This window comes from Aulonocara sp. 'chitande type north' Nkhata Bay, linkage group LG9 (genome assembly GCF_057382095.1).
Source record: "Aulonocara sp. 'chitande type north' Nkhata Bay isolate Kocher_YH1m ecotype deep benthic linkage group LG9, A_spYH_male_GT1.1, whole genome shotgun sequence".
Lineage (NCBI taxonomy): Eukaryota > Metazoa > Chordata > Actinopteri > Cichliformes > Cichlidae > Aulonocara > Aulonocara sp. 'chitande type north' Nkhata Bay.
Genome location: NC_141352.1, coordinates 31,105,294 through 31,127,072, shown reverse-complemented (window position 1 = coordinate 31,127,072; position 21,779 = coordinate 31,105,294). Strand labels below are relative to the sequence as shown.

The 21,779-nt window shown below is 41.8% G+C and overlaps 1 protein-coding gene and 1 long non-coding RNA gene across 2 annotated transcripts in view; one reads left to right on the top strand and one right to left on the bottom strand.

Moving 5' to 3' along the window:
* The window catches only part of LOC147322456 (myelin-associated glycoprotein-like), a 164,845-nt gene that overhangs the window by 119,606 nt on the left and 23,460 nt on the right, over positions 1-21,779 (bottom strand). The window lies entirely within an intron of this gene.
* Positions 11,803-21,213, top strand: LOC147322460 (uncharacterized). Its single transcript, XR_015131096.1, has 3 exons — positions 11,803-12,449; positions 20,336-20,426; positions 20,583-21,213. It is a non-coding gene; the product is annotated as an uncharacterized LOC147322460 (long non-coding RNA).

Genomic DNA, 21,779 nt, shown 5'->3' with positions numbered 1-21,779 from the left:
ATACAAGGATCCAAACTTCAAGTATTGGTGTTTATTCACACTCATCAAAACCAAGACAAAGTCAGAACACAAAATAGGAATTTCACAAAAAAAAGGAAAAAAAAAAAGACAATCAGCCTACATTATGTCGTCTTTCTGGGTCTGGCCACAAAATTTCGTCCACATCGCATGCGATATCCTCCAGTCCAAGGCACCGGGGAAAATATCTCCTTGAATGCCATATTCAGGCCTGACATGATGCCTGGTCAATATCTCCACATGCCTCCTCCATTGCCTGTAAAAGGGCTACCTGTTGATGAGGATGACGGTCGTACACTTTCCAGCGCCAGGCAGAGAAGAACTCCTCGATGAGATTTAAGAATGGAGAGTATGGAGGGAGGTTGAGTGCCATGAAGGATGGGTGGTCTGTAAACCAGTTGCGGACCAAAGCAGCCCTATGGAAACTAACATTGTCCCATATGATGACATATCGGGTCTGCTCTGGTCTCTGAACAGTGAGCATGTCATGCAAGGTGTCCAGGAATGCAATAATGTGTGCAGTGTTGTATGGGCCTATGGTTGCATGATGGTGAACAACACCATTTTGGCTTATAGCTGCACACATGGTTATGTTACCACCACGTTGTCCTGGGACATTGATGATGGCACGGTATCCAATAATGTTCCTGCCACGTCTCCTGGTTCTACTGAGGTTAAAACCGGCCTCATCTACAAAAAGTAGCTCATGTCCTATTGCATCTGCTTCTAGTTCCATCACTCTCTGGACAAGACAAAACAAATGCAACACATCAGGCCCATGCACAGCACTACAGTATGCACTTCCAAATTCAGAACCAATGACACTAGCTTACCTGCACATAGTCATATCGCAGTTGCTTTACACGTTCTGTGTTTCTCTCGAAAGGAACTCTGTAAATTTTCTTCATTCTTATTCTGTGGCGCACAAGTACACGACTTAGTGCAGAAATGCTTGCACTGTGTATATTTTGAAAGATGGTGTCATTATCAGTTATGCGCTGCTGTATTTCGCGCAGTCTTATTGCATTATTGCAATCACCATGTTCACTATATGGGTCTCTTGCTCTGGAGTGAACATTCTGCCTCTGCCCCCAACATCTGGACGTCTAGCAATTCTGTAAAGTAACAATTTCAGTAGTTTTGCATGTATGGTACTGTTGTGTTTCTCATTAGAGTATGGCAGTACTACAAAGTACTTACCGATTCTCATTTCGAAATGTCCTACAGTTTTTTTTTATTGGTTTGGCGCAGTTTTCACAAGCAATTGGTACATTTTCAAAACTCTTAGTACTTATATCACAACAGATCATCAAAAGTGCACGTTTTTCAAACATTTCAGCATATTTCCAATTGTGTCAGTACAATACACATAATGACAAAATATCCTTTTCACTGCACAAAATAAGTGTTTCATCTAAATAAATGTTTTGTTCACAGTTACTGCCTTTCATAATGTTATCACTATCAAATTTTTGATTTGCACCTCTTATTATTCAGTTTAATACATTTGTCTATCATTTAATTCAACTGATCTTAATGTTTAATCAATGAATCCTTCATTATGTCCATGGATTTTCAACTTGACTAATTGTTGTCTGGTCATTTGTAAGTTACACATTGCTGCAAGAGCAAGAGGTGGTGGTGCTCCTCGACAGAGAGGTGGTCTTCAGAGAAATGTAGGCAAAGACAACGCACCATCATCTCTAATGAAGTCCGGGCCATCATTGTTGACCATGTGGTTAACAGAGGCTTTACCATGGCTGAGGCTGCCAGGTTGGTACAGCCTAATTTGCAAAGGTCAACTTTCAGCTCTATCATCAGAACTTTTCGCCAAGAAAACCGGTATGTCTGCTATAGCAACTTCACTTCTAAAATATAGTACTCTATTGTATAGATGAACAACATGTAATTGTCAGTTTACAGTAATGTAATTTGTAATACTTCAATATTGACAGTATATGATTGTCCTCAGAATTAACAGGAGACAACCTGGTGGTGGTCGCCCACGTGTTTTGACTGACCAGCAGGAGTTGGCTGTGGTGGAAATGGTCAGGGCAAGGAATGACATACGGCTGTCTGAAATCAAACAGGCTATTGAGAACAACAATGACACCTTTGCCAATGTTCCATCAATTAGCCTTCCAACGATTGCCCGGCTTTTGAAGAAGCACCAGGTTTCCATGAAACAAATTTACTTGGTTCCTTTTGAGAGGAACTATGTCCGGGTGAAACAACTGTGTTCAGAATATATTCAGGTACAACACTAAACTGGCATGCAATTACTGTAACAGTACTGACAACTATTAGTTGTAAAAAAACAAAAACAAACCTAAATTATCATTTTAGAGGGTGATGGAGCTGGACGCTGCTGTGAATCATCACAAGTATATTTTTGTTGATGAGGCCGGTTTCAAGCTGGCAAAAACTAGACGCAGAGGATGTAACCTTATTGGACAAAGGGCTACCATCCAAGTCCCTGGACAACGTGGAGGAAACATCTCAATGGGTGCAGCTATATCTGAAGATGGTGTGGTAGGCTGTAGACCAGTTCTAGGGTCATACAACACTGAACACCTGATAGTTTTTTTAAATGAACTGGAGCAGGCCTGTCAGGGAGAAGACATTGTCTATGTTGTTGTGTGGGACAATGTCAGCTTCCACCATGCACAGCTGGTTCAGGAATGGTTTCAAACACATCCTCGCTTCATGACACTCTATCTTCCACCATATTCCCCTTTCCTCAACCCAATTGAGGAATTCTTCTCTACATGGAGGTGGAAGGTGTATGATCGTCATCCCCATGAGCATGTCTCCCTTCTTCAAGCCATGTGTGAAGCTTGTGGTGATATAACTGCTGAGCAATGTCAAGCCTGGATTCGTCATGCCAGGAGATTTTTCCCACGGTGCCTGAACAACAAAGACATCCACTGTGATGTTGATGAAAATTTATGGCCCAATGTTAATGACCGGCTTGATTACAGTTTTTTCTGATTGCTTAAGCACATTTTTTGTAACTATTGGCTAATTTTGCAAAACTCTTCACACAAATAAGAAAACCTGTCACCCAATAATCAAAACATTGTAGTTCTCTTGCAAAAGCGAACACAGCTAGATTAACTCTTCACACCTTCGTAAAAATGGTGTTTCCGTATCAAACAGTACACACAAGCCATCATCTACTAAGCACACAATGCGCCAACTGCACACTGATGGTATGAATACAAAACACATCTGGCTTTTGCTTTCTCTGTGCACAAGGTAGGCTATGTCAGTTTGAGCTCATACTTCTGTCATAGATCCATAAGCATAGAGGGATCCAAACTTCAAGTACTGGTGTTTATTCAAACACATCAAATCAAACACAAGTGTTTATTTCCAAGTATAGGATAATTTGCAATCGCCATAATGACTATATGGGTTACTTGGTCTGCAGTGAACATGCTTCCTCTGCCCCCAGCATCTGGTCATCTAGCAATTCTGTAAAGTAACAATTTCAGTATTTTTACATCAATGGTATTGGTGTGTTTCTCATTGGCATATGGCAGTGCTACAAATCTTTGTGCGAAGTGACTGTACTAACCGATTCTCATTTCAAGATGTCCCTATGGTACTTGCTACAGTGTAGCGGCTCGAGTTAGGCTGGACCCGTTGGCCAGCTACCCTCAGGGTCATTCCACGGTTGATTACATGGTCCACTATTGTAGCTCTGATGTCATCAGCAATTCTATTTCTTACTCTTCCTACCCTTCCTCTCCCCCCTCCTCATCTTCCTCTCCCCCTCCTCGTCTTCCTCTTGCTCCTCCTTGTCCTTGTCGTCCTCTTCATCCTACTTCTTCACCTCCACGTCCTCTTCCTCGGCCTCCTCTACTTCTCACTCTTTCTGCTCCCTCCATTGTACTCCGCACACACAGCTTACCTGTATTATAGTGCTTAGGCTGATTGCAAAGTGAACTAATTATCTAAAAAAGTTTTCACATGTGAAAGTGTGCCAGACAGTTGGCAAATTAGTGTTAATGATAGCCATACATGTGTATACTTTTGCTAGGAGTGTGTTGGAAATTTGGTAATTGAGTGTAAGCAGTGAGTTGTGTTTAAAGTTCTGCAAAAAGAGTGTTGTGCAGTGAATTGTGCCTACAGTTTTGCAAAGTGTGTGTAACAAAATTGCAAACTGAGTGCAAAGCAGTTTTTGTGCTTTTAGTTTTGCAAACTCAGTGAGTGGTTTTGCTATAAGTCTGAATAGTTTTAGAGATTGTGCTACAGGAATCACAGTTAGGGTTTAAGCATTCAGAAAAAACTGTAAGCACATTTATTGTAACTATTGGCTAATTTTGCAAAACTCTTCACACAAATAAGAAAACCTGTCACCCAATAATCAAAACATTGTAGTTCTCTTGCAAAAGCAAACACAGCTGGATTAACTCTTCACACCTTCGTAAAAATGGTGTTTCCGTATCAAACAGTACACACAAGCCATCATCTACTAAGCACACAATGCGCCAACTGCACACTGATGGTATGAATACAAAACACATCTGGCCTTTGCTTTCTCTGTGCACAAGGTAGGCTATGTCAGTTTGAGCTCATACTTCTGTCATAGATCCATAAGCATAGAGGGATCCAAACTTCAAGTACATCAAAACAAACACAAGTGTTTATTTCCAAGTATAGGATAATTTGCAATCGCCATAATGACTATATGGGTTACTTGGTCTGCAGTGAACATGCTTCCTCTGCCCCCAGCATCTGGTCATCTAGCAATTCTGTAAAGTAACAATTTCAGTATTTTTACATCAATGGTATTGGTGTGTTTCTCATTGGCATATGGCAGTGCTACAAATCTTTGTGCAAAGTGACTGTACTAACCGATTCTCATTTCAAGATGTCCCTATGGTGCTTGCTACAGTGTAGCGGCTCGAGTTAGGCTGGACCCGTTGGCCAGTTTCCCTCAGGGTCATTCCACGGTTGATTACATGGTCCACTATTGTAGCTCTGATGTCATCAGCAATTCTATTTCTTACTCTTCCTACCCTTCCTCTCCCCCCTCCTCATCTTCCTCTCCCCCCTCCTCGTCTTCCTCTTGCTCCTCCTTGTCCTTGTCGTCCTCTTCATCCTACTTCTTCACCTACACGTCCTCTTCCTCGGCCTCCTCTACTTCTCACTCTTTCTGCTCCCTCCATTGTACTCCGCACACACAGCTTACCTGTATTGTAGTGCTTAGGCTGATTGCAAAGTGAACTAATTATCTAAAAAAGTTTTCACATGTGAAAGTGTGCCAGACAGTTGGCAAATTAGTGTTAATGATAGCCATACATGTGTATACTTTTGCTAGGAGTGTGTTGGAAATTTGGTAATTGAGTGTTGTGCAGTGAATTGTGCCTGCAGTTTTGCAAAGTGTGTGTTACAAAATTGCAAACTGAGTGCAAAGCAGTTTTTGTGCTTTTAGTTTTGCAAACTCAGTGAGTGGTTTTGCTATAAGTCTGAATAGTTTTAGAGATTGTGCTACAGGAATCACAGTTAGGGTTTAAGCATTCAGAAAAAACTGTATTCCAGAGAAGGAAGAAAAAAAGGAATTAACAAACACAATTTTAAAAGATACTTGTGCAATAAAAACATTCTCTGTATGCCAAAGTCTCTGTTGACAGGAATAAATATACTTTACACACCAATACATAGTGAGATCAAGACAACACAAACCATAAAACAAATACAAATTTCCACTGTGTGACACATAAACCTGAGAAAAACTGAGACACACACGGTTTTCCAGAAGCCTTAAAATAAATATGGTCAGTACAACAAATGCTCCCCTTTAGATTCACCCCTGCCTGCTCCAAGTATGATTGTGATGTGGGGTGGTTGATGTCAGCAAGCTACCAATTTAAACATTGTATCAGATAAGTGTAAACGATACTGGCTCTGTATTTACTTGGTATTGGATCAAAACCAAAAATTTGTAGTGTGGCACAGCACTGCTGTGAATGAAAGAAAGTGTGAATGTTGAATGTTTTTGTTGAAATTTCCAGGCAAGTATATATATGTTAAATGACAAGATACACATATTTTCAGTTGTCTCTCTTTGGGAGTGATCCTTTCTCTAAAGAAAACAAACCCTGCTCCTGCTGCAGGTATTACTATGTTAATGTTAGTTAGAAAAACTGCTTTAAATCCTGTTTGGACATTAGACTTCAATGTTGTTTAGACTTTAATAAAGATGTAACTGGTTAGTATATGATGTATCTGATGACTGATATGGTATGAAATTTACACTTCAGTAGTTTGCTTCTCTTCAGAGAGCTCTGAGTTTGATTCGTGTGTTCATATATGGGCATAAAAGGCTGAGTAAATCACTAGAGATCATATTTAGATGACATCATGTGTGGAAGAAAGAAAATTGCAAAGGTTTGTCACAGAGATTTGTGTGCCTGTACTCACACAGGTGGCAGAAACTTTGACTGATAACAAACTTCCCCAATGTGTTTAAATGTTTCTGCTTTTATTTAATCAGTCATTTATTGGTTGATAAATAGATTTACATGTCAGCCAAAAGCTGCCATATAAATGGGTTTCTCTGCTGTGTCTGGAGTGGTTCTTTCAGTGCCAACAATAAATCATATATCATGAGAAGCTTCACCACAATAACGACAGTTTGTTGTGCAGTGACATCAGGTGAGCTTAATAGTTACAATTGATTATTTTACATCTGCTGCCAGGAGATGTTAAACCACATCACAGATTTGCATGTTCATGTGTTAGTAAACTGAAGTATGATACATGTGTCCACATCTATATTTTTATCCCGGAAGTGGAAATCAGAGGGGTGATCATGCTACAACTGGACAAAAACTAAACACAAAAACTAACAAACAAACAAAAAAACAAAACAAAACCTGGGGCACTATGACCCTGTCACAGTTCGCTTGAGGACTCACACGCAGGACTCACACGCTGGACTCAGAAGCTTAGAGGCACAATGTAGAGATTTATTACAGTTCCACCAGGTGTATATACAAGTAGTCCAGGGGTGGTGCTATATTCAAAGTGGTGACAGGGAAAAAGGTTCCGGGGGGAATCCAGGTAGGGAAAAAGACACTTGCTCCTCTTCAGACAATCTCCACTCGCAATCAGTCTCTCTCCAAACACTCGCAAAAACAGGAATCCAATCAGGGAACACAAGGTCGATCCAGGGGATCTATGTACAGAACAAACACACGTTAGAAGGATTGCGCAGAGAAACGAAAGTGAACTTGCTCTGAGCTAGGTTGCACTGATGCGAGTCACACGCAACGATCCAGCGAAGAGTAGAAGCCACTCCCTGGCTTAAATTCTGCCTGCACTGATGAGGTCCAGGTGTTTCCTCTTCAGAGGGGCGTGGGCCGAGGGCGTGAACCCGCAGTGAGTTCTGCCCTGGCAAGAAAGAGATAGAGAAGGCGAGAGGGAGAGAGAGAGAGAGAGGCAAGGCAAGGCAAGGCAAGGCAAGGCAAGTTTATTTGTATAGCACAATTCAACAACAAGGTGATTCAAAGTGCTTTACAGAGATATTAGAAACAAAAACAAATAAAAAGCATGATTTAAAATTGATTAAAACAAGCAAACAAACAAACAAATTAACAAACAAACAAAACAGTATATAAAATCAAAACAGATAAAATCAGAACAGTAGATAAAATCAGTAGTTAAAATGTTAGTTTTGAAATTTAAGCTTAAAAGTGTGGATTTGGTGCTTTATTCAAATGCAGCTGAGAACAGGTGAGTCTTCAACCTGGATTTAAATAAACTGAGTGTCTCAGCTGATCTGAGGCTTTCTGGGAGTTTGTTCCAGATATAAGGAGCATAAAAGCTGAATGCAGCTTCTCCGCGTCTGGTTCTGACTCTAGGAACTGATAAAAGACCGGATCCAGATGACCTGAGGGATCTGGAAGGTTCATACTGGGTCAGGAGGTCACTGATGTATTTTGGTCCTAAACCATTCAGAGCTTTATAGACCAGCATCAGAACTTTAAAGTCTATCCTCTGACGGACAGGCAGCCAGTGTAAAGACCTCAGAGCTGGACTGATGTGGTCCACTTTTTTGGTCTTAGTGAGGACTCGAGCAGCAGAGTTCTGAATGAGCTGTAGTTGTCTGACTGATGTTTTAGGTAGACCTGTAAAGATGCTGTTACAGTAATCAAGCCTACTAAAGATGAATGCATGGACTAGTTTTTCCAGGTCCTGTTGAGACATCAGATCTTTTATCCTTGAAATATTCTTGAGGTGATAGTAAGCTGATTTTGTTATTGTCTTGATGTGTTTTTCTAAGTTTAGGTCTGCATCCATCACTACACCCAAATTTCTCGCCTGGTTTGTGGTTTTTAGGTGTATAGATTGAAGTTCTCTGGTGACCTGTAATCGTAAGACTATTACCTCAGTTTTGTTTTTGTTTAGCTGGAGAAAATTGTGGCACAACCAGTCATTAATTTCCTCAATGCATTTTCAAAGAGCCTGTACAGGGCCTCGGTCTCCTGGTGACATTGTGATATATATTTGTGTGTCATCTGCATAGCTGTGGTAGTTTATTTTGTTGTTCTTTATAATCTGTGCCAGTGGGAGCATGTAAATGTTAAACAGAGGGGGTCCCACGATGGAACCTTGGGGAACTCCACATGTGATGCTTGTCTGCTCAGATGTGAAGTTACCTATTGATACAAAGTATTTCCTGTTTTCTAAGTAGGTTTTGAACCAGCTTAGTACAGTTCCTGAAAGACCTGCCCAGTTCTCCAGTCGTTTGAGTAATATGTTGTGGTCAACTGTATCAAATGCTGCACTGAGATCCAGTAAAACTAAGACTGACATTTTTCCACTGTCTGTGTTCAGACATATGTCATTAAACACTTTGGTCAGAGTGAGAGAGAGACAAAACCACTAATCAGTGGCCTGCTGATCCTCCGGGCCGTGACAGACCGAGGAGGAGAGCAAGACATGTAAAGACGAGTGAAGGCTACAAAGAACTCTGAGGTGAAGAAACTGAGGTGAAGAAAATACGAGAACTGTAGTGAAGCAGCATTACATTAACAAGCATTACATTTTACAGTTTAGTGAATTTACACAAACAACATCCTGCCACTTTTTAAGTTCAGTTTTTGTCTTAACTTCACCTGTAATAACTGTTTTCAGGTGATTTCTTGTGGTTATAACAAGAAGCATGTCAGATTTTAGTTAACGGACTCAGGCGCAGACCAGGACTCTTTACAGGATTTACAAATTTATTTACACAACGACACCAGGTGATGCTATTTACAACGTGCTGGAGGGAGGGGAGGGGGGTCCAGGGTTCCGGGGTATGTGAGGGGAAAGACGGGAATCTGACGCCCTCCAAAGGCTCTCTCTCTCTTCACTCCCCACACTGGGGTAACACAATCCACTCACTCGTCCACGGGATGACAGGCAGGCAGGGAAAGGTCCGGGAAAGATCTGTACACAGAAATTTCAGTTAGAGGCGAACAGACGGAACGATCTCACAGATTCTGATTCACAAACTACTGAGCGACTGACGCTGATAGCTCAACGATCCAGCGACGAGTGACACAGTGCTGCTGTCTTAAATCGGCCTTGTGATCATCCCGATAGGCAGCAGGTGCGTGGGCCAGGGGCGGGAGCCCAAAATGAGCACCTGCTGCCTATCGGCAGGTGAGAGAGAGAGAGAGAAAGAGAGAGAGAGAGAGAGAAAACACGTGTTGCCTAATACAGGATCAGCTGGTGAGGCACAAGGACCATGACAAAGCAGAAGTTGAAGGAGGAACTCCTTTTTCCACAAAAACAGAAATAGTTCTGCAAAATGTACTCTCCACATACTTCAGCTTTTTAAATTTGAGTCTTTATGTTCCTGCCAACATGTTTTGTATCTTCTTACGGGATTTGTTATTCATATGGGAGCTTGAAATCTTGAAATAAATGTGTGACATGTTGTTAAAAGTGATCAGAGTGTTCAGTAAGACAAGAAAAGCACTGTGTAAATCTAGCCAGCAAACTGAGAAGAAACATATCAAAAAGGGGGTTTGGGGGCTCAAATGATTAAATTGGAACCTGAGCTATTATTTCAGTGAGTGTGGGAAACACACATGAAAAATTTCCCAACACTGCTTTGAATGCACAAACAACAGAAGTTTGAAATAAGCAGTGCTAATCTTGGGTATTACAAGTCGTGATACTGTGTGATAACACGTTTGTCTACAAAAACAGTTGTTAAAAAAATACATTTATGTTACAGAATGATTGTGAGCCAACAGCATGTCTCAGGAGTGAGATATAATATTTTAAAATTCTTTATTTAAGGGAAAAATGCAAGGTCAAAAAGTCAAAGCAGCCAATAGTCACAAATAATGAAGATCAGGAATAAAGTGATAGGAAAAAGTCAGTTAAGAAGACAACTGATGGAAATGAGGAACAGGTTATCGTGTGAGGGAAGAGTCAGCACAGGTGAATGTAGAAGCAGGCAGGTAGGAGTGGCAGTTTCTGAAGTGACAGGAGTGTGCCTGATGGGAACATAAAAAGCAGATTGACTGAATAAAGAAAAACAGAAAACTAAAAGCATCACAGGCCTGTTTGCTTTGACATGAAAACATCTAAACAGAGAAGTGTTTCACTCGCTCTGTTTCTGCTGAAACCACTTTTACTTTGTCGTCTCTCGTCTGTAGCAGTCTGATCATTTGGTAAGACATTCGTTTTTACATTTTACTAACTGTGTTTATTACAAAAAACCCAAACACCTTATAAAAGATAATTTCTAGTTTGATATTTTATTTGTGTAATTATGTATTTTCTTTATACAGGTGATTTGTTTTGTGTCCAGTCTGTGAACATCATGACAGGCATCATGTTACTGAGTCTCCTCTTTATTCCAAGTGAGCCGTCTCATTACAGTCATTTACAGTCTGACAGATCAGTGCAGATAGAGAAACTTTACAAAGTCACACATTTTATATTGGTAAGTTAAGTGAAACATTTTGTACCGAAGGTGTAGAAAGAACAGGAGAAAAAAGCAAACCCATGACACTTAAAGTCAGATTTGTAAATATGAATTTCTCTTCATTTAGATTTGCACATTTTAATTTTGCTCTCTGGATTCCCAGACTCTTTGGCTGCTTGTCCTGATTCTACAAACCTGTTCATCACGGCACCAACAGAGATGGAAGCTCTGAGTGGATCTTGTTTACAAATCCCATGTAACTTTAGTGATGCTGGACCAGTAAAGTTTGACAGCACACAACCTGTCTTTGCAGTGTGGATTAAAAGTCATACTAATTTTAAACGTTATCCAGAAAACGTGATCTTCAACAGCAGTGGGACAGTTAACATCTATCCAATGAATATTACAGGAAACCTGAAGGAGAAAAGCTGCACCACTCTGTTTTCCAATTTAACCACAAATTATACAAACACATACTACTTCAGAATTATGAACTGGCCGTTCAGATCAACAGCTTTTTGTGAACCTGTTCAAATAACAATTAAAGGTAAGAGACTTTTGATGTTGAAAAGTCTAATTGTATTATTAACAGGTCAGATGTTACAGAAATATGCCTCTTCAAATATTTTCTCTCTCTATTTTCTATTGTTAAACACTACCATTATGTTAATGTTTGGAGAAACAGTTTTGTTCTTCTTTGGCTCTTTGAGAGTTAAAAAAGTATATGCTGAGTCCTTTCAGTTTCATGATTTTTGAATGGAAAATTATTATTATTATTATTATTTTATTCTGTCTTTCCTGTATTATCAGTGTACAAACTATGTTTCATGTTAAACCACAGATTCTCCTTGGAGGCCCAATATTACAATCCCAGGTGATCTGAAGGAGAAGGAGTCTGTCACTATAACCTGCTCAGCTCTCACTCCCTGTCCACACTCCCCTCCTCAACTCACCTGGAATCTCCAACAAGACTCTCCTAACGAAATAGAGGAAAACACAGATGGAAGCTTTACAACTAAAATCCAGCAGAACATCCCTCTGTCAGACACACATGATGGAAAGAAGATCAGCTGCTCTGCCAGATATCCTGTGAACCAAGGAAACGACATCAAGACAGCAGAGACAGAAGAGACTCTCAGTGTTTCATGTAAGACAATCAAAGGTTTTTTTTTAAAATCCTGCCAACTAATCATAATTTATGAGATATCATTTTCTTTCTTTTTCTCAGATGCTCCTAAAGACACCTCCGCATCCATCAGTCCATCAGGTTTGGTGTCAGCAGGCAGCTGGGTGAAGCTGACCTGCTCCAGCAGAGCCAAACCTCCAGTCAGCAGCTTCACCTGGTTCAAGAAGAGCAGAGATGGAGCTGTGAAAGTATCTGAAGGAGAGATTTATAGCTTCAGTGTAACAGATGGAGGAGTTTATTACTGTGTGGCCACTAATGATCTGGGCAATCAGACATCAGCAGAGATTTGTGTGTCTGTTACAGGTAAAGGCCGAAGCTACTGATGTGTTGTATTCACATATTTTCCTTTTTCTTGTCCACGAAAACAAACATTAATGGTAAATGGCCTGTATTTGTATGGCGCTTTACTAGTCCCTAAGGACCCCAAAGCGCTTTACACATCCAGTCATCCACCCATTCAAACACTGGTGATGGCAAGCTACATTGCAGCCACAGCCACCCTGGGGCGCACTGACAGAGGCGAGGCTGCCGAACACTGGCGCCACCAGGCCCTCTGACCACCACCATATATAACTTCAAGTGGTAATCAAATGCATTTTGCATCAATATTTCAACGTTAAACTGTAAATTGATGTCAGAAAGTAATTGTCTTACATAAAGTGCTAAAAAAAGAGACAAGAAAAATACAGACATTTTCTAAACATATTTTAATTTTTTTATTATTTATTATATTACATTTATATTCATAAGGACGGTAAAAAGCCTATAAAAAATATTAACTTTATTGTTATGCCCTTGAGTCAAAAGTCAGCGGTTGGTGTGTGTGCTGATTGAGCCACATAAGCAGAGTGATAAATAAGCTCAGAGTGAGACATCATTTCCACAAGAGATCTTTGTATCCTATGTGCGGAAATGGAGCGAGGGAGCGTCCTGTTCACTAACCCATCTTTGATGTACCCTTTCGTTTATGATGTCGGGAAAAAGTGCTCCGGCAGTTATTAAATAGGGACTAGTTCATGTTCACGCTAAGAGTGCTCTACACGTTCGCACCTCGGAAAACGTTCGTCTTTGTGAGTATTGACATGTGTAGAGACAGTCGTTATATGTGTTTACATGGAGCGAACTGTATGCTGATGTAATGTACATGTTAAGCTAGGCTAATCGGCAAGTTGTTATTAAGATGTGTGTTAACCAGCAATTCATTTTCATTTTTTCTCATGTTCTAGTTACATAAAAACAAGAAAGTCAAGCCTTGTGTGGAAGACCTCTTCTATTTGTTCGCTAGCTGTCTAACCTCACAGGGTCACGTGTCGTGAGGGCAGCATAGTAAAAAGACGAAGGAAAAGACGCCTACTCAGCGGGTTCAAACATACAGAGCTACTTTAAGCAACATGAGTCTACGCTCAGGAAGAAATTACCTAAAAGACTACGCTGCTGAAGAGCTAGACGAAGCAGCCGGTGGTGAACAGCAACCAGACGTTGCCACTCAACCAGCTACAACGCAGCAACGGTCTCAACCATTCGACACCAAGTCGCAGCAATCCAGAACCTCGACAAGGCGTTCTCAACGGACATCCTCATCAACAGCTTCTGCAGCTGCAAGGGCCTACGCCAAAGCTCAAGCAGCACGAGCTCAACTGGCCTTCGCTGAAAAGGAAGCTAATGCAATGAAACAGAGAGCTGAACTGGATGCTCATCTACATGTCCTCCAGTGCCAAAAAGCAATAGCCGCAGCTGAAGCAGAGGCCTCAGCCTATGAAGAAGCAGAGATTCAGAGCGGGGAGCTCTACGGAGAACTTTGTGAGGAAGCTGAGCCCATCAGTACAGTGCACCGCACTAACGAATATGTTCAACAACAATGTGAGTTACTCTACCCAGACACTCAGCACGACTCAGCACAGCCTCCTAAAGGAAATTGCAATGAAGTAGATGCACAAGACAGTACACAAATAACTAATCCTTTTATAACCAACACTCAGACGAAAACACCACCTGTAAATAGAGAAAGGAAACAGGAGCAAACAGTGAACACTGGTGTAGTCGACACGTACTGGTCCAACTCCACAAAGCACACCCCCAACCTTAACAACTGTGTACCTGAATCAAGTGAAATGCAACAGTTTGCAAAATACCTAATTCGCAAAGAACTAGTCAGCACAGGTCTTTTGCAATTTGATGACAAACCTGAAAACTATTGGGCATGGAAAACCTCATTCATCAGCGCAACCAAAGACCTAAATTTGTCTCCAAGAGAGGAATTGGACTTGCTAACAAAATGGTTGGGTCCAACATCATCCGAACAGGCTAAGCGCATTCGTGCTGTACACACCCTCAATCCTGCTGCAGGTGCGAAGATGGTCTGGCAACGCCTTGAAGAGTGCTACGGCTCACCTGAGGCTATTGAGGACGCACTCTTAAAAAAGGTAGAGGACTTTCCCAAACTCACAAACAAAGACAATGTTAAGCTGCAGGAACTTAGTGACATCTTATTGGAGCTTCAGTGTGCTAAACAAGATGGCGCGCTCCCAGGACTTGCTTACCTGGACACAGCTAGAGGAGTCAGGCAAATAGTGGAAAAACTTCCCTTCAACCTACAGGAAAAGTGGACAACTGTAGGAACTCAGTACAAGGAGACTCATAGTGTGTCATTTCCTCCTTTCTCAGTTTTCACACAATTTGTCCAGCGGCAAGCGAAAATGAGGAATGACCCAAGCTTTGCTATGTCCAAGGCCAACACCCATGTCCCTTCTCCCACAGAAAAACTGAGGTCATATAGTCGCAAACCTACTGTGTCAGCACACAAAATGGACATTACGGCAGAGCCGGACCAGAATAATCTCAGTCCAAAGAAAATGGAGGAACCGGATCGCCAGTGCCCAATCCACAAAAAACCACATCCACTCAAAAAGTGTAAGCTCTTTAGAGACAAAACTATTGAAGAAAGACAAGCCTATCTCAAAGAGCACCACATATGCTACAGATGCTGTGGGTCTGTCCAACACATTGCAAAAAACTGTAAAGCAGTGGTTAAGTGTATCGAGTGTGACAGCCTTAAACACTTATCTGCAATGCATCCTGGTCCTACTCCTGCCCCTAAGAGTACTACACCAGGAAACAACGACAATGAAGAGCAAATCGAGAGTGCACCTTCAGTCGAGTCGAAGTGCACAGAGGTATGTGGCCAAGGTGATAGCCCACGTTCATGTTCTAAGATCAGTTTGGTCAAAGTGTATCCCGCAGGCCAAAAAGAGAGAGCTATAAAAATGTACGCAGTAATAGATGATCAGTCCAACAGGTCACTGGTTAAGTCAGAGTTTTTCAGCCTTTTCAAAATCAATGCCAAACCCACTCCATACACCTTAAAGACTTGCTCTGGCAGAGAACAAACCTCAGGTAGGAGAGCTGTAAACTTCTTCCTCGAGTCTTTGGATGGAGAAGTCAACATCCAGCTACCCCCTTTAATTGAATGTGACTCTGTGCCGGACAATAGATCTGAAATACCCTCTCCAGAGATTGCCCAGCATCACCCACATCTTCTTCCAGTGACAGATAACATCCCACCTGTCGACCACCACGCCCCAATCCTTTTACTCCTTGGAAGGGACGTCATCAGGGTCCATAAGGTACGTGAGCAAATCAACGGACCCAATGATGCACCATACGCCCAAAGGCTAGACCTGGGTTGGGTTATTGTGGGGGAGGTGTGTCTAGGAAAAGTGCACAGTCAGTCAGAGGTCAATGTCTATAAAACACACACCTTAGATAATGGACGTGCATCCTATTTTGAGCCTTGCCCAAACACAATTCACGTTAAAGAGAATTATGGGGTCACTATGAATGCAACCTGCATCACAGACGATTTGGGACACTCTGTGTTTGTTAGATCTGAGGGTGATAACAAACAAGCCATGTCTATCGACGACAGAGCATTCCTGACAATAATGGACAGTGAAGTTTATCAAAACCAAGAGAACAGCTGGGTTGCACCTTTACCCTTTCGCTCACAGAGAAGGAGGCTCCCTGACAACAGAGAACAAGCCCTAAAACGCCTCTGCTCTCTCCAAAAGACTTTGGAAAAGAGACCAGAAATGAAAGATCACTACATCCAATTCATGCAGAAAATGTTGGATAACGACCAAGCCGAGCCTGCCCCTCCTCTGCCACTAAATAAAGAACATTGGTATCTGCCCACGTTTGGGGTATACCACCCACAGAAGCCACAACAAATACGAGTCGTGTTTGATTCAAGTGCAGAATGTGATGGAATTTCGCTCAATCAAGTGCTTCTTGGCGGACCTGATTTGAACAACTCCCTATTGGGAGTGCTGTTGCGCTTCCGCAAAGAGCCCATAGCCCTGACAGCCGATGTGCAGCAAATGTTTTACTGCTTCGTTGTGCGCGAAGACCACAGAGATTATCTGCGTTATCTGTGGTATGAGGACAATGACATTACAAAGAGCATAGTTGAGTTTAGAATGAAGGTCCACGTGTTTGGAAACAGCCCGTCACCCGCTGTTGCCATCTACTGCATGAGACAGGCAGCACAGCAGGGAGAACGAGAACACGGATCTGATGCAAGACAGTTTGTTGAGCGTCAGTTTTATGTTGACGATGGTCTGACATCAGTCGCCACGCCAGAGGAAGCAATCAACCTGCTCACAAGAACGCAAAACATGTTGGCAGAGTCTAACTTGCGCCTCCACAAGGTGGCATCAAACTGCAGTCAAGTCATGGAAGCTTTCCCTGTTGAGGATCGTGCAAAGGACCTGAAAGATTTAGACCTAGGAGTAGACCCTCTTCCAGTTCAGAGAAGCTTGGGACTCTGTTGGAACCTACAATCTGACAGCTTCACTTACCAGGTGTCAAATGAGAGCAAACCATTCACACGGAGGGGAGTATTGTCGACAGTTAATAGCCTCTATGACCCTTTGGGATTTGCTGCTCCCATAATAATGCAGGGCAAAGCATTACTCAGGGAACTGTCATCTGATGGAAAAGACTGGGACACACTCTTACCCCCTGAGAAACAGGAGAGGTGGGACTTATGGAAAGACTCTTTGCAAGCCCTTGAGAACCTCCAAATACCAAGGTGCTACAGCCCAGGTACGTTAAGCACAACGAAAGTGAAAGAACTTTGCATTTTCTGTGATGCCTCCACTGTCGCTATAGGTGCAGTAGTCTATCTGCGTACAGTTGACAGTGAAGGACAGTGTCATACTGGGTTTGTGATGGGGAAGTCTAAACTCGCACCCCGCCCCGCACACACTGTACCACGCCTGGAACTATGTGCTGCTGTGCTCGCGGTGGAAATGTTTGAGCTCATCAGAGACGAGTTAGACATTAAAGTAGACAATGTGACTTTTTACACAGACAGTAGGATTGTGTTGGGGTACATACACAACACCTCCAGACGATTCTACATGTATGTTGCCAACAGGGTTACGCGCATTAGAGCATCCACCCATCCGAGTCAATGGCATTATGTACCAAGTGAGTTAAATCCAGCTGACCAGGCCACTCGGTTCATTCCAGCAGCAGACCTGCAGAACAGTACCTGGTTCTCAGGTCCACCCTTTCTGTACTCTGACCCACACACAGAACCACACACTGGTCCTTTCACGCTCATCGAACCTGAAAAAGACAGAGAGATACATCCGGAAATAAAAGTAATGAAAACTACTGTAGCAGAGCCACAGTTAGGTTCTGACCGTTTCAAAAAGTACTCAAACTGGATCACTCTTTGCAGAGTCATAGCCAGACTCATTCATGTAGTTACATCCTTTGCACAAAAGACAAGTGGACAAAGGGGATGGAAAGGTTTCAGTGAGACACCGAGCGTCCAAGAACTCACCCGAGCCCAAGCAGTCATTATTCGAGCCGTCCAACAAGAAGCTTACAAAGGGACGCTTGAAAACATTAAAGAAGGAAGGAAGGTCAGTGGCATATTTGATGCACTCAAAAAGCTCAATCCTGTAGTGGACAAAGACAGTCTCTTACGAGTCGGTGGACGTCTTTCCGCTGCCGATCTCACAGAGAATGAAAAGCACCCTCTGATTATCCCATCTACCAGCCACATCGCCATGCTAATTGTAACTCACTATCATGAACGAGTGGCTCATCAAGGAAGACACATAACTGAAGGAGCTATCCGTGGTGCTGGGTACTGGATAATTGGAGGGAAGCGGCTTGTGTCATCTGTCATTCATCGGTGTGTCACATGTCGCAAGTTGCGAGGCAAAATGCAGATCCAGAAAATGGCAGACTTGCCTGCAGACCGAGTCACCCCTGAACCACCCTTTACCACTGTAGGCCTAGATGTATTTGGGCCATGGACTATTGTGACGCGTCGTACAAGAGGTGGTTGTTCCCAGAACAAACGTTGGGCTGTGTTATTCACATGCATGTCAACTAGGGCTGTGCATATCGAACTGATAGAGACTATGTCTGCTGATAGTTTTATCAATGCATTAAGAAGGCTCTTCTCTATTCGGGGCCCGGCCAAGTTTCTGCGCTCGGACAGAGGCACGAATTTTGTGGGCGCTTGTAAGGAATTAGACCTAAACTCAGGAAACAAAGCAGTAGGAAAGTACCTGCAAGAGAGAGGGTGTGTTTGGACTTTCAATCCCCCTCATGCGTCTCATATGGGAGGCTCGTGGGAGCGCCTTATAGGCGTTGCCAGGCGCATTCTGGATGCAATGTTGTTACGAACTGAACAAACACGTCTTACTCATGAAGTGTTGTGCACCTTCATGGCCGAGGTGATGGCAATTATTAATGCAAGGCCTCTTGTTCCCATATCCACCGACCCTGACAGTCCTGCAGTACTCACTCCAGCAGTGCTACTAACGCAGAAGATGAGTGCTGTGTCCGCCCCACTTGGGAACTTCTCATCAGGGCAGCTGTTTGGGAAACAATGGAAACATGTTCAACTCCTCGCTGACACTTTTTGGAAAAGGTGGAAGGGAGAGTATTTATCCACCTTACAAGGTCGTGCAAAATGGACAGAGACTAGACCTAATGTCAAAATAGGAGATGTGGTCCTGCTAAAGGACCCCCAAGCCAGCAGGAACGAATGGCCCATGGGACTAATAGTAAAAACATTCCCCAGCAGCGACAAGAAGGTCCGAAAAGTGGAAGTGCGGACTGTAAAAGATGGGACTGTTAAAATGTTTCTCAGACCAGTTTCAGAGATTGTTGTTTTGCTTGCAGAGACTGAATGAATATTCTTCAATGCTAGATGATGTTTGAATATGTTGTATTGATGTTTATTGTGATATAATGTGTGTATATCAAGCGGGGAGTGTTATGCCCTTGAGTCAAAAGTCAGCGGTTGGTGTGTGTGCTGATTGAGCCACATAAGCAGAGTGATAAATAAGCTCAGAGTGAGACATCATTTCCACAAGAGATCTTTGTATCCTATGTGCGGAAATGGAGCGAGGGAGCGTCCTGTTCACTAACCCATCTTTGATGTACCCTTTCGTTTATGATGTCGGGAAAAAGTGCTCCGGCAGTTATTAAATAGGGACTAGTTCATGTTCACGCTAAGAGTGCTCTACACGTTCGCACCTCGGAAAACGTTCGTCTTTGTGAGTATTGACATGTGTAGAGACAGTCGTTATATGTGTTTACATGGAGCGAACTGTATGCTGATGTAATGTACATGTTAAGCTAGGCTAATCGGCAAGTTGTTATTAAGATGTGTGTTAACCAGCAATTCATTTTCATTTTTTCTCATGTTCTAGTTACATAAAAACAAGAAAGTCAAGCCTTGTGTGGAAGACCTCTTCTATTTGTTCGCTAGCTGTCTAACCTCACAGGGTCACGTGTCGTGAGGGCAGCATATTTATCCTAAATTAGCTGAAAAAACACAGCACAGCCACTTTCATCATGAAAAGAAGAAATGCACAAATAAAAAAAAATGATCACAAAATAACAGAAGGTGATAATATTAACTTTTCTAGTAACACTACTCTACAATAAGCTGAAGAATTAAGACTCAAGACTAATATGTCTCAAACTGACGACTGGGGTTAGCTCCAAGTTAGATTTATCTGAGTGAAAAGAAAACAGGACAAAGCCACATAGAAAGCATCATAGTCGCGTCCCCTCAGGGGGCTGTGTTTAATGTGAAATGTTCAATTTTCTTTTATTTCATCTTTTTGTTGCTCTAAAATCTCGTTGCCTTGCAGATGAACAGTCAGGAAAACTGTTCGGTGTCTGCATTGTAGTGAAGACTGTGGGAATCATACTGCTTGTGAGCACACTGGTCTTATTTGAGTGGTGAGTCAGCTGCTTCTATGATAGACATTTATAACTATTTACAGGCTACAGGGTTAATTTCACTTCTATTTTGAGTGGATTAAGTATATTTTTATTATTCATAACTACAGAAATGAACCAAAAACTAGTTTCATTTCAATTTGTTTTTTTCTTCAGCTGGTTTAGATCAAGACAGTTCAACAAACCAGAGACAGAAACCATCTACATGAATCAAACTGCATCATAGTCCAAACTAGTGCAACAGGAGGACAAAAATCTTGGACATCAGTCATGTGAACATCTGCATGCTGACTGAAACATCTGTATAGGATTCAAAGTAATGTTAATATTTGTGAAACCTACTGTTTAAGTTAACTAACATCATAGCGTGGTGTTGCTGCACAACAACGACACTGTACTTATTGTGGTGTTACTGTGTATATGATATGATATCATGAATGATAAAGTGTCTGTTTGTGGCTGATTTACTTCACTGGTGAAGAACTGATAAAACAAACAAAGTTTCTATCAGCTTTTACAACAACATTTCTTAATCATGTGGTCAGTGATTCTGTGTACTGATTTTATGTGTGCGTTCATTTTTTAAGATATTATTTGTTCCATGAATACATGAATGTGCCCATTCAGTGGTTTGTTGTGTCACATTGGTGGTTCTAGATAAATGTACGTTATAACTGATACAGTTTCTGTTGAATCAACTGTCATAAATGATTGTGTTCCTATAAAATATAAAAACTTTATTTACACAAATGAGGAACAGGTTAAATCTTTTGATTGATTTAAGTGATGAGCTTTGTGACAGACAATCTGCGAACTTCCTAATAAATATATTACTCATTCTCCTCTTTATTCCAAGTTGGCATTTCAGTCATTTACAGTATGAAAGTTCAGTGCAGATAGAGATTCTTTAGAAAGACACATTTACTGTTCTGTCCTCACTAGATGTGGGCGTGATTTAGCTTGTTTGACAGACAGTGAACAGAATGAGAAGAAGAGAATGCTTTGAACTGAGATTCTTCTTTACTTCGATCTGCATCTCCAGTTTACAGGCCATGTTACTGAGGCTTCTTATACATGGTATCCTTTATCCATTTTCATTACTCTCCTTTCTCTTTTCTTTTTGTAAAACTAAATAAACACAAAACAGATAATTACCTTCTCATTCACTGAACATACATAATGTACTAACTGAAACTTAGTTTTCATGACAACCAGCAAAAACATAAATCTTAAGGTTGCCTAAATTAAACATAAACATCACCTTCAGTTAACTAGCATTATTGATCATAGCAAGTTAACAAGCACATGCTAATATACAGTCGCTAGCACACAAGTAGCTTTACAAATGAGTAA